Source organism: Myxocyprinus asiaticus, chromosome 28, assembly GCF_019703515.2.
Source record: "Myxocyprinus asiaticus isolate MX2 ecotype Aquarium Trade chromosome 28, UBuf_Myxa_2, whole genome shotgun sequence".
Taxonomy (NCBI): Eukaryota; Metazoa; Chordata; class Actinopteri; order Cypriniformes; family Catostomidae; genus Myxocyprinus; species Myxocyprinus asiaticus.
In genome coordinates, this window is record NC_059371.1 from 31,523,314 (window position 1) to 31,533,578 (window position 10,265).

Consider the following 10,265-nt stretch of genomic DNA (forward strand, 5'->3'; position numbering starts at 1 on the left):
CAGCATACCTAAAATCATTTATGCAGAGCTATGCGCCCACTAGAAGCCTGCGGTCGGCTAAGGAACGTCGCCTTGTTGTACCAACACAAAGAGGCACCAAAACACTTTCCCGGACTTTCAGCTTCATCATACCACGTTGGTGGAATGACCTTCCCATCTCCATCCGTGAAGCTGACTCACTCTCTGTCTTCAAAAAATGACTAAAAACATCTGTTCCATGAGCACTTAATCAGTCACTATACTATTCTGATGCTAGTGAAACTTTGTAATATGGCACTTTTCGTACCACTGTCTCCTTAAGATGATTCGCTTATGTTTTCCTCTTTTGTAAGTCGCTTTGGATAAAAGCGTCTGCCAAATGAATAAATGTAAATGTAAATGTAAAGGCTTCATTTTTTGCAAGGAAAATCTAATGTCGAATTTCTTTTTTTAATTTTTGATGTTGTGGTGAAATATGACCTGGACATGTTCTTGGCATGTTTTGTGAGATCCACCCTTTCGAAGAAAAAATAAACAAAGAAAAAAAAAGAATATAGGCATATTTTCATTTTAGAAGACTATTCTTCAGCTGAAGTATAGCTGTTTTCTGTGTCTTCTTGGAACAGGTTGGCCATGTTGTCATGTTCTGTTAAGTTCCTCTTTTTTTCCTGCAAGATGACCCTGTGTCTAAATATATGACTGTGGCAGGGCGGAGGGTGGGGCCGGGTCGTGATTCCACACCCGGCTCCTAATAAGGCTGATTAAGCCCGAGAGGGATAAGGCCTACCGGAGACGGCAGTGCGACAGAGAGAGTTACGAACAGCTGTCCGACACCTGTGTGTGTTTGTCTTTTTCGTTCAGTTTATCATTAAACCTTTATTTATATTATCAAGCCGGTTCTCGCCTCCTCCTTTCCACTGAACTGCGTTACAATGACATAACTGATTTCATATGGTTTTAGCTGTACTGTGCCTCATAGAGCCAAAAAGGCATTAAAATGAATACTGTAACAATCAGTTGGAGGTTGGTATTTGGCATATATTTATTTGTCAGTAGTATGACAGAAACTCATATTGTGACAATGGAGGGTTCAGAGATCCAGGTCATCAATGATTTACATCATAAGGTTTCATCATCTGGGTGTGCTAATTTTTTATTTTATTTATAGATCTCGATCTGTCTGTAAAATGCAGAAGTGCAGCATGTTAATATCTGCTGTTAGCCCTCCTTTGCTCACACACCGGTAAAAATTGCTTTAGAAGGGGAAATTTAATTTACCACAACTTCCTTTCATAGCTGCCTTGGGTTGCTAGGAGGATATTGTATAAATAGAAACTCAGAATTCTGTTGAAACTAGGTGTGAATTTAGCACACTCTGACTCAAGGACTGTATTAAGAAATGGAGGAATTGAAAGGTCTATCAGTCAATCAGCCATTTTTAAAGGGATATTACACCCAAAAATGAAAAAAACAACATTTACTGACCCTCATGTCATTCCAAATCTATATGTCTGTCTTTTTGTTTGGAAAAGGTGAAATACTAAAGAACATATTGACATGTACCGTACCTGTATACTGAACACATCAGAACATATCGATAGTTGTTTTTTTGTTTTGTTTTTTTTCATGTAATCATAAGGAATGGAGACTGAAAAGCACAAGTATCATAAAAGAGGTCCACAGGACTTGTGCACTATATTCCTGTAGTCTTAAGTCATATGATTGCTTTAGGTGAGAAACAGACTGAAATTTAAGACATTATTGACTTCAAATCTTGACATCTTAAAAGCTCTGGTCACCATTCATTGTTACTGAATGTAAAAAATTATTATTATTATTATTACATGGAAAAGGGTGACTAGAATATTCATTCATAAATTTTCTTTTTGTGTTCCACAGAAGAAATTCATACAGGTTTGGAACGACATAAGGATGGGTCAATAATGATGACAGAATTGTCATTGGTTGAATTGTTCCTTTAAATGTGCGATTGCAGTTCAAATGTTTCTAACAACACAACTAACAACAAATAAACAAGTGATTGTTGGCTGCTAAACTGTTAACAAATGAGTCACAATCACAGTTTAGTGCACATTACATAAAACAGAAATGTCTCCACTCACTGCTGTTTTTTCAGCTGTCATGGCAGCCTTTGTGTTTTTTCCTTGTTGCCGTTGTTCCTTGAGAACATGAAGTTGTTTCCGTTACTTGAGAAGGGAACTTTCATAGCTTCACAAGAAAATGTTAAATGAAAAATCGTAGTGTTATGTCAAAAAGACATGTAGTGTTTTGATGGAATGTACTGTAAGGAATCTTGATTATTGTTTATTGGATCATTTTCAGGAATTGATATATTGTTAAGAAAGGATCACATCAATCAGGATGTAGTTACAGGGTGTGACATAGAGTAAGAGGGTGCATGTAGTGTTTGCAAACACAAACCATAGCAACAGTGCAGCAAAACTTCATTCATAAACTTCATACATTTCTACATATCGAAAAAAAAAGTGCTGTTTGCCTGTGCAAAACTCGCCATGTGGGTGGTTGCCAGAACATTGCTATGCAGTTTCTAAGATGTTCTGGGTGGTTGCTAGGTGGCTGCTTACTACCGAAGTCTCTGATATTCTGGTTCTTAGATACTGTATGGCTCAGGTCCCTCCTTAAAGGAATAGTTCGCCCAAAAATGAAAATTCTCTCATCATTCACTCACCCTGATGCCATCCCAGATGTGTACAACATTCTTTCTCCTGCAGAACTCAAACGAAGATTTTTAGGAGAAAATCTCTGTAGGTCCATACATTGCAAATCAACAGGGTTCAAAACTTTGAAGCTCCAAAAAGCACATAAAGGCAGCATAAAAGTAATCCATCTGACTCTAGTTGTTTAATGTCTTCAGAACCTTTTTTATCATAAATCTCCACTTTCAAACAGCCCTCCTAAGTGCTCTTCTCTCCTAAGAGTTCCTCTTTTTTGTTTTAGGTGATTTGCATTCTTTGTTCATATCGCCACCTACTGAGCCGGGAGGAGAATTTACAATAAAAAAAATTATATAAATATTGATCTATTTCTCACTCACACCTATCACGTCATTTCTAAAGATATACGTAGATTTAACCACTAGAGTAGCATGGATTCATTTTATGCTTCTGTTCTATGCTCTTTTGAGCTTCAAAGTTTTGGACCCTGTTGAATTGTATTGTATGAAAATCTTTGTTTGTGTTCTGCAGAAGAAAGAAAGTCATACACATCTGGGATGGCATGAGGGTAAGTAAATGATGAGAGAATTTTCATTTTTGTGTCAACTATTCCTTTAAGTGTGAATCTATGAGATTTTTTCGCACCCGTTTTATCATCTGCCAGGCAAAAATAATAATTCAGATCGGTTAGGAAAGTACTCCTCAATGAGTGAAACGATTTTAGGTTCATAACCATAACACCAACTTAGCCATAATACTTAGGTAATGGTTTTTTTGTTTGTTTGGTTTTTTTTGGGGGGGAGGGGATTGTTGTCATCATTCTAACAACAAATTCCTAATGCTACAAAATTTAAAACTAAACAAAAAAATAACCATCACTGAAATTCAGACTACACTTAAGTTTTTTTTTCTTTGAGAAACTTGTATTGAACTTCTATTTGCCAAGCACTGTTTGTTTGCCAACTCTGAACTTGCTCATTCATTTTACAAGTGTATAAAACTGCAAAAACGTCAAAAAAACTACCTTTCCATCGTTGAGTTACATATTTACAGCTCTAATTTTCTGCTCACTTTTAGAGTTTTTATCCATTCATTGTGTTCCAAAGGGGGGTGTTAAACAATTCTGAGCCGGTCTGTATGAACTTAGTGTACTCCAGTAAATTGAAGATTGTCGAGTCATTCCTTTTGATCGGTGAAAGGTCATAAGGTCCTGAACATTTTAAGTAGTCTTTTGTCTCTTTAACATTAAAGGATATTGTTGTTATGCTACATACTGATAGTATAAAGCACTTGGACCATCATTGTGTTGTTGACACATCCTTCAGCTTATCTATAAACCTGGTACTTAATGATCAAGTGTTTTTTTTTTTCACAGCATTCAGTGTTGTTATTCAGCAAATATGCGTTAACACTTCGGCATTTCCTATAGTTGCATAGTATTGCACAGTCATTGGTCCTTACACTATCTGCATTCCTTTGGCTCTTCCGGCTTTTGGAAGTGCAACACAATAGTAAAGGCATAACAGGAAGTGTTGTATGACTGACATATCTCCCTGTTTCTTATTTCTTGATTATAGCTCATATGCGAGGTGGAGTATTTCTCTCAGTTATGCTGAAACATTAGCGTCATACATACAGAAAAGGAGAGGTGACTCAGGAGAAGAGTAGCTTTTTGATAACGAAGTCTGTGAAATAAGCATTGCAGTCATGTCCGGGTCTACGTAGGGCTGGGTGGAGCTTTGCCCTGAGCCCCCTTAGAAACTTCTGAAACCACAGAAGGGGTTGCATAGCTAGTATGTTTCAGCCTTTAGGGGCCGTTTGGACCAAACATGTTGTTATGCAGCACAACGAATAAAACAAGATGCAGGTGTTTCAAGACGTGTTCATAAATTCTATTTTGCTTGACACAGCGTCTAATAAACATTGTGCACCTGCGCATGACGCTAAACAGTGAGTCACGGTGCAACAGTCAAAGACGACTGCTGAATGCATGTTTACCTAGACACAAAAAACACATTCATGTGAACACTCCTTTAGGTTTTGCACAGCCATGCTAACTGGCTATATTTGCATCTTTTATGTTGTATCCATTGTATCCTCTCAGAATGAAATTGTTACATCAACCCTTTGCATAAATGCAGAAGTTTTGCTTAAATGCAACAAAATTGTTAGTAAAAAACACCAACAGCAGTGCATGAATGTATCCTTAATTAACACATGCAGCCTGACTTTTGTACAACAGCACAATATCTTGGCTAGTAGTTTGTGTGACAATGTTTTCCACTGCTATTTGATGTCTGATATACAGGAAGAGAATGCAGATGACCCTTGAGACAAAGAAGCATTTGGTCACTTTACCCACCAAGCTGTTTCCTCCCATTCTGGGGATACAGGAAAATGTCATTGTTCTCCAAGCAGGGCATTAACTGATGTTGAAAAGATGGTAGCAGTTTTATTAGCAAAACAGATACAATACCAATTTTTGGACATTTAAGGTGGCCATCCTCCTCCCTTTGCTAAAATTAAAGGTGCACACAGTAATTTTTGCTTCATTTAAAAAAATGTTTCCCTTAAAGCTACACTATGTAACTTTTGGTCCTTTAGGTTAAAAATAAAACTGCATGCGTCTTGTGGAAGGACATTGTTTTGGTTGTGCTTCAGCTCTGCTCCTCTGCGCGGATTAATGTGGTTCGAGGCACCGGTGTACACATGAATACAGGACATCTTATCAGAGCGAATGGACAAATAAATAACAAAAGAAAGGAAAAGACGGATATCTGAAATCATGTCATCTGAGCAGATAAGTGGCATATTTTATGCTGTTGTTTTGACTTATTGGAAACATTGTTGTTTTGAAATAAATGACATTACAAAAGTTAGGCAACGTTTGTTAACATTAGACATAACGATTGCTAGTCTGAATCTTTTTTGAATCTAGTCTGAAAGTTTTTATCACTGCAGGATATTCTGTCCAAATAGACCATGGTAGTAGCTAATTTATAGATTGTCATTGTTACCAACTAGTGGTCAACATCATTTCAAGACTCACATGTCCTTGGCAAGCCTAGGACTAAAGAAAAATACACATGCGTGCTTGCAAGTGAAAAGTTCTGCACCGATTACCGTATAATTATTGTATTTCACTACACACGCACAGACAGAGGTGTGTGTGTGATTACACAACTATACATAAACCATGTCAATAAAATATCTTACCTGTTGAGTAAGAAAAAAGCCATCTCTGGGTCGCTTTTAAATCCTTTCAGATCTCGGAGTTGTACACATCTGAAAATCCAAGCCGATGTTGATTCGGGTTTTATTACGAACTCTGTCGCTTTCCCTTTTTTCTTGTAGACTCTGCTCTGTTCGGGGTTTCTTTGTTTTTACCAAGTGATTCCCCGGAGGTTTGCCATTTTGAATGATCTATGGTCAATTTTTCTCGTTCGTTGTAACAACAAACTTTCAGCTTCATGCTACTCCCACACGCACGCTACAGTAGCCGGATCTTATTTTCTCTGTGTATGGATATGACGTCAACATGCACGTGCGAATTACGTATGTACGCAATTTCCCGCAAAATCCGTCCCGACAGCTCTAAAATATTTATAATATAATATCATTATTATAGGTTTATCAAAGTGTATTTGGGTAAAGTAAATACATGGTTTGGAAGATTAAGTTTTGTTGCACTCTATCATTAATAACATTTTGTTATTTTTTAACAAAAAAAAGTTACATAGTGTAGCATAGTATTTTGGTACATAGTACTATATTTAAAATGATGTACTGGTGTACACTCACAAGAGATGAATTCTCCAGTTATATCAGTAGTCCAATAAAAGCCATTTTATTTTACAAAGAGCTGACCTGCCACACGGGGGTGCCATGTTGAGATCACATGACCAGTCAAAAACGACTCACTTTATCTTATTAAACCCCATTATATTGTAAGCGTTCACTTGCTGAATAAATTAATCATGGCTAACTGTGAATAGCGCATTTAAACAAAGGCATCGATAACTGAATTACTTGCTTTGGTTGATCCACACGCAAGGTTTCGGTGTCATTTCTACCAGCGCAACATAAACAAAAAATAACTAAGTACACCTTTAAGATGGCCCCCCTTCTCCCTTCACCAAAATTAAATCTAAAAGTGCACAAAGTGCACTGAGTTGATCTGATTCATGAGACATGCCTGTTTTCCCCTAAATGCAATACTTCAACAGGACGTCAGTGACTTACCTTTGGACTTCTTTTCCTCCTTCATTCTGAATGACTGTGTTGATTAGTAGAGGCGTTCATGGATTTATTAAAAGCCCTGTATGGTTTCATTGTTTGTCAGAGATGCTTTCACAGGGTCCCATTTCTCAGTTTCTCTAGCCAAAAACAGTCTTTTGTGAACATTAAAGTGATAAATGACTGAAAGTGAGAAAACTGAGCTGGAAAAGGATCAGATTTGTGTTGGGCTTTTAGTAGGTATCTGGAAGATGACTGAAAACACGAGCTGCTGGGATGGCTTGGTAGGCTTCATAATTGTAATTATCAAATGCAAAGCTATTGACAAATTGAGCATGAAATGAAATGCTATAGGTTGATATGTCTTGGGATGATACCACCTAAAATTTCAATATATATACATCTGACACAAGAGTACATAGGGTTATGTTCAATGATATGGAAATAAAAGAGTTATGAGTTATAATATTATTATTAAAATTATTATATACTAAATTATCTTTAGTTGGGGGCCTTTCTCAGTAAATATTTATATGTGCTTCATTGCGATTAATATGCTTAATGAATTGGACGGACGGACAGACAGATAGATAGATAGATAGATAGATAGATAGATAGATAGATAAAGTAGATAGATAGATAGATAGATAGATAGATAGATAGATAGATAGATAGATAGATAGATAGATCATCATGTTTATTTTTCAAATTAACTCAATTGTTATTTTGTATAAATAAATACAAATGCAAAATAGAACCATTTTCACTAGTGATCTCTTTTGCATGTTGGTGTCACTGTATGCCTAATTCTTTTTGGTTCAATGGCAACAAACAAGAACAAACAGTGAACAAGACTTTTTTTTATCCCTCGTGCAGTTTAGGCTATATGTCTGTGGAAGAGGGGAGGGTTATGCTTAGATTAACTCCATTCATGAGACAGTTTTGCCCCCTGGTGGTTACGAGAATTCGTAAACAAGGATGACTCAGTGAAAGTTGAGGGCGATGATCAAAACAAATAACTAGTCCACTTCGAAGGAATGTCCCGGGTTCAAAACATGTTAAACTCTATCGTCAGCATCTGTGTCATGTGACGTTACCACAGGCAATCATTTCGACTGGTCCCTCAGCTTTTAAGTACAGCACAGAAATGAACTTACAATTGAAATGTTTAGGTATTTATTTTTTATTTTGATTATTATTATTTTATTAAAGCGCTTATATTATTTTTTAATTATATGTACATTATATCTATACATATCTTTTATGTACAAAAATAAAAAAAAGTTATTTGAGCTATAGGCTACTGTTCTAAATCGTCGAATGAACTTCAAACGTTATACAAACGTAATTTCTGTAGGTGGATTTTTCTCTGTTGAATTTAAGTTAGACAGCATTTGTGGCATAATTGCGACGATTACCACAAATAATAATTTCGACTCGTCCCTCCATTTCCAATCTGTATACGTAATACTCACTGTTTACGGTTTTGTATAGTAACAAGATGTAAACAATATACACATTAACATGATTTTGGTGTGATAAAATAGCTTAAAAAAAAATTGTGTAGTTGAAGTTACTGTGTAGTCCAATTTTACAACTTCGTTGATGACGTAAGGGCATGACGTCGACGTAAACTCTAAAACGACCGAAGAAACAACTCAAACAGCTCAAATAATACATGAGTTTTTAGGGTTTGGGTCTTTAAACCCACCAAAAATCGGCCCCATTCACTTCCTTTTTTGGCACCTCACTGTAACCCCTATTTTCAAACCGAATGCTGGCTTGAGCCTGTTGGGTCATTTTATTGGGATATTTTCTCAGTGTTGTTGGGTAGTTTTTGTGTAACCCAGCCGCTGAAACTATACACCCCTCCCCAGTGGCGCCTGCATCTGTACGGCCGTACCATGAGTGCTCCGACTGACCTGAGAAATATTTCCTCTCAGAATATTTCATCAATCATGAAATGTGTCCTGTATTTTTGTTGGCTGTTTAAAAGAACTAGCAATGCCCAATTTGCTAATGAATAATTCTTTTGAGTCGGTTCTTTTCAGTGAATTGTCCAAACGGGCTTGTAAAACGGTCTGAATCGATTCGTGATTCAGTACAATTCGTTCACTCACTGAATCGTTTGGAGCGGTTTCTCACACAGTAAAACAATATCGGGATATTTACGAATTTAGCACTGGATAGTGTAAATTTACCTATAGTCAACTGAAACAAAAGTCTGTCTTTTTGAGAAGTAACATTGAGAAACTTCAGCTAGTGCTGTGTCATGTGAACAAGGGGCTGTTCAAATTGAACGTGTTTTTGCATCCGCTCGCGCTGTTTTTCAATCCTTTTCCATTTAAAAATTCTCTAGATGTCTTTTGACAACTGCGTCACGTTTCACTGTGTTTTAGCATCTCTCAGGACAGCGCTGCATTTTTAGACCCTGTGTCAAATTAAAAAAAAAAAACTTCTTCAACTGATAAAAACGCGTCTCGAGACACCTGCGTTCGGCTCCATTCGTTGTGGTGCGTTTTGTTTTTTTAGCGGGACAACGCGTCTGTCTGAACGGTTACTGGAAGAAATGCTTTAACCAATAGTTACATGAATGCTACTCATACTCAAGAAAATAAATGCTTATCTCAAAGTCACCAGAACTGAACGCTTTGGTGTTGTTGTTGTTTTTTTTTTTTTCACACACAAAAAATATCACGGGGGAGCATGTCCCCTAGATATAAGGTTTATTAGGCCGATTTAGAGGTCTGCAACCCGACCCGGGCCCGACGGCACCCGAGAACCCGGTCAAATTTGTAATTAATGAAAAAATAAACAGGTTTACCGATCTTGTTTCGTGCACGCGCTCTCACTCACTGACACGCGCGAACGGACGAGTTAGGGGCCGTTCACACCGAATGTGTTTTTGCGCACATCTGTTCTGTTTTCCCATTGTTTAAACACATGCTGGGCGAATGTCTTTGACATTTGCACCGCGTCTCGCTTTTTCTTCAGCGTCTCGCGCAGGACCGGCACTTTTTAAACACCATGTCAAGTTAAAAAGAACACATTTTAAAAAAGGCATGTTGAGACACCTGCGCTCTGTTTCATTCTTTGTGCTGCGTCTAGAATGTTTTCAGCGCAGTTGTCACAAAGATTCAACAATCTGAAGAAGATCGGGCTGCATAGAGGGGACAGTTGCATTGTTTCATATTGTTCTGCACCAGGTGAAGTTTCAGTGCATAAAAGGCAAGGCAATGCTTTTTCCCCCTTCTGCTCTAGTGTAATAAGGGGCTGCCCTGCCTTGTTAAAACTGTGTATGTTTACTGTTTCAGTACTGTTAAGGATGTTGCCTATATGCTTACATAAAATACA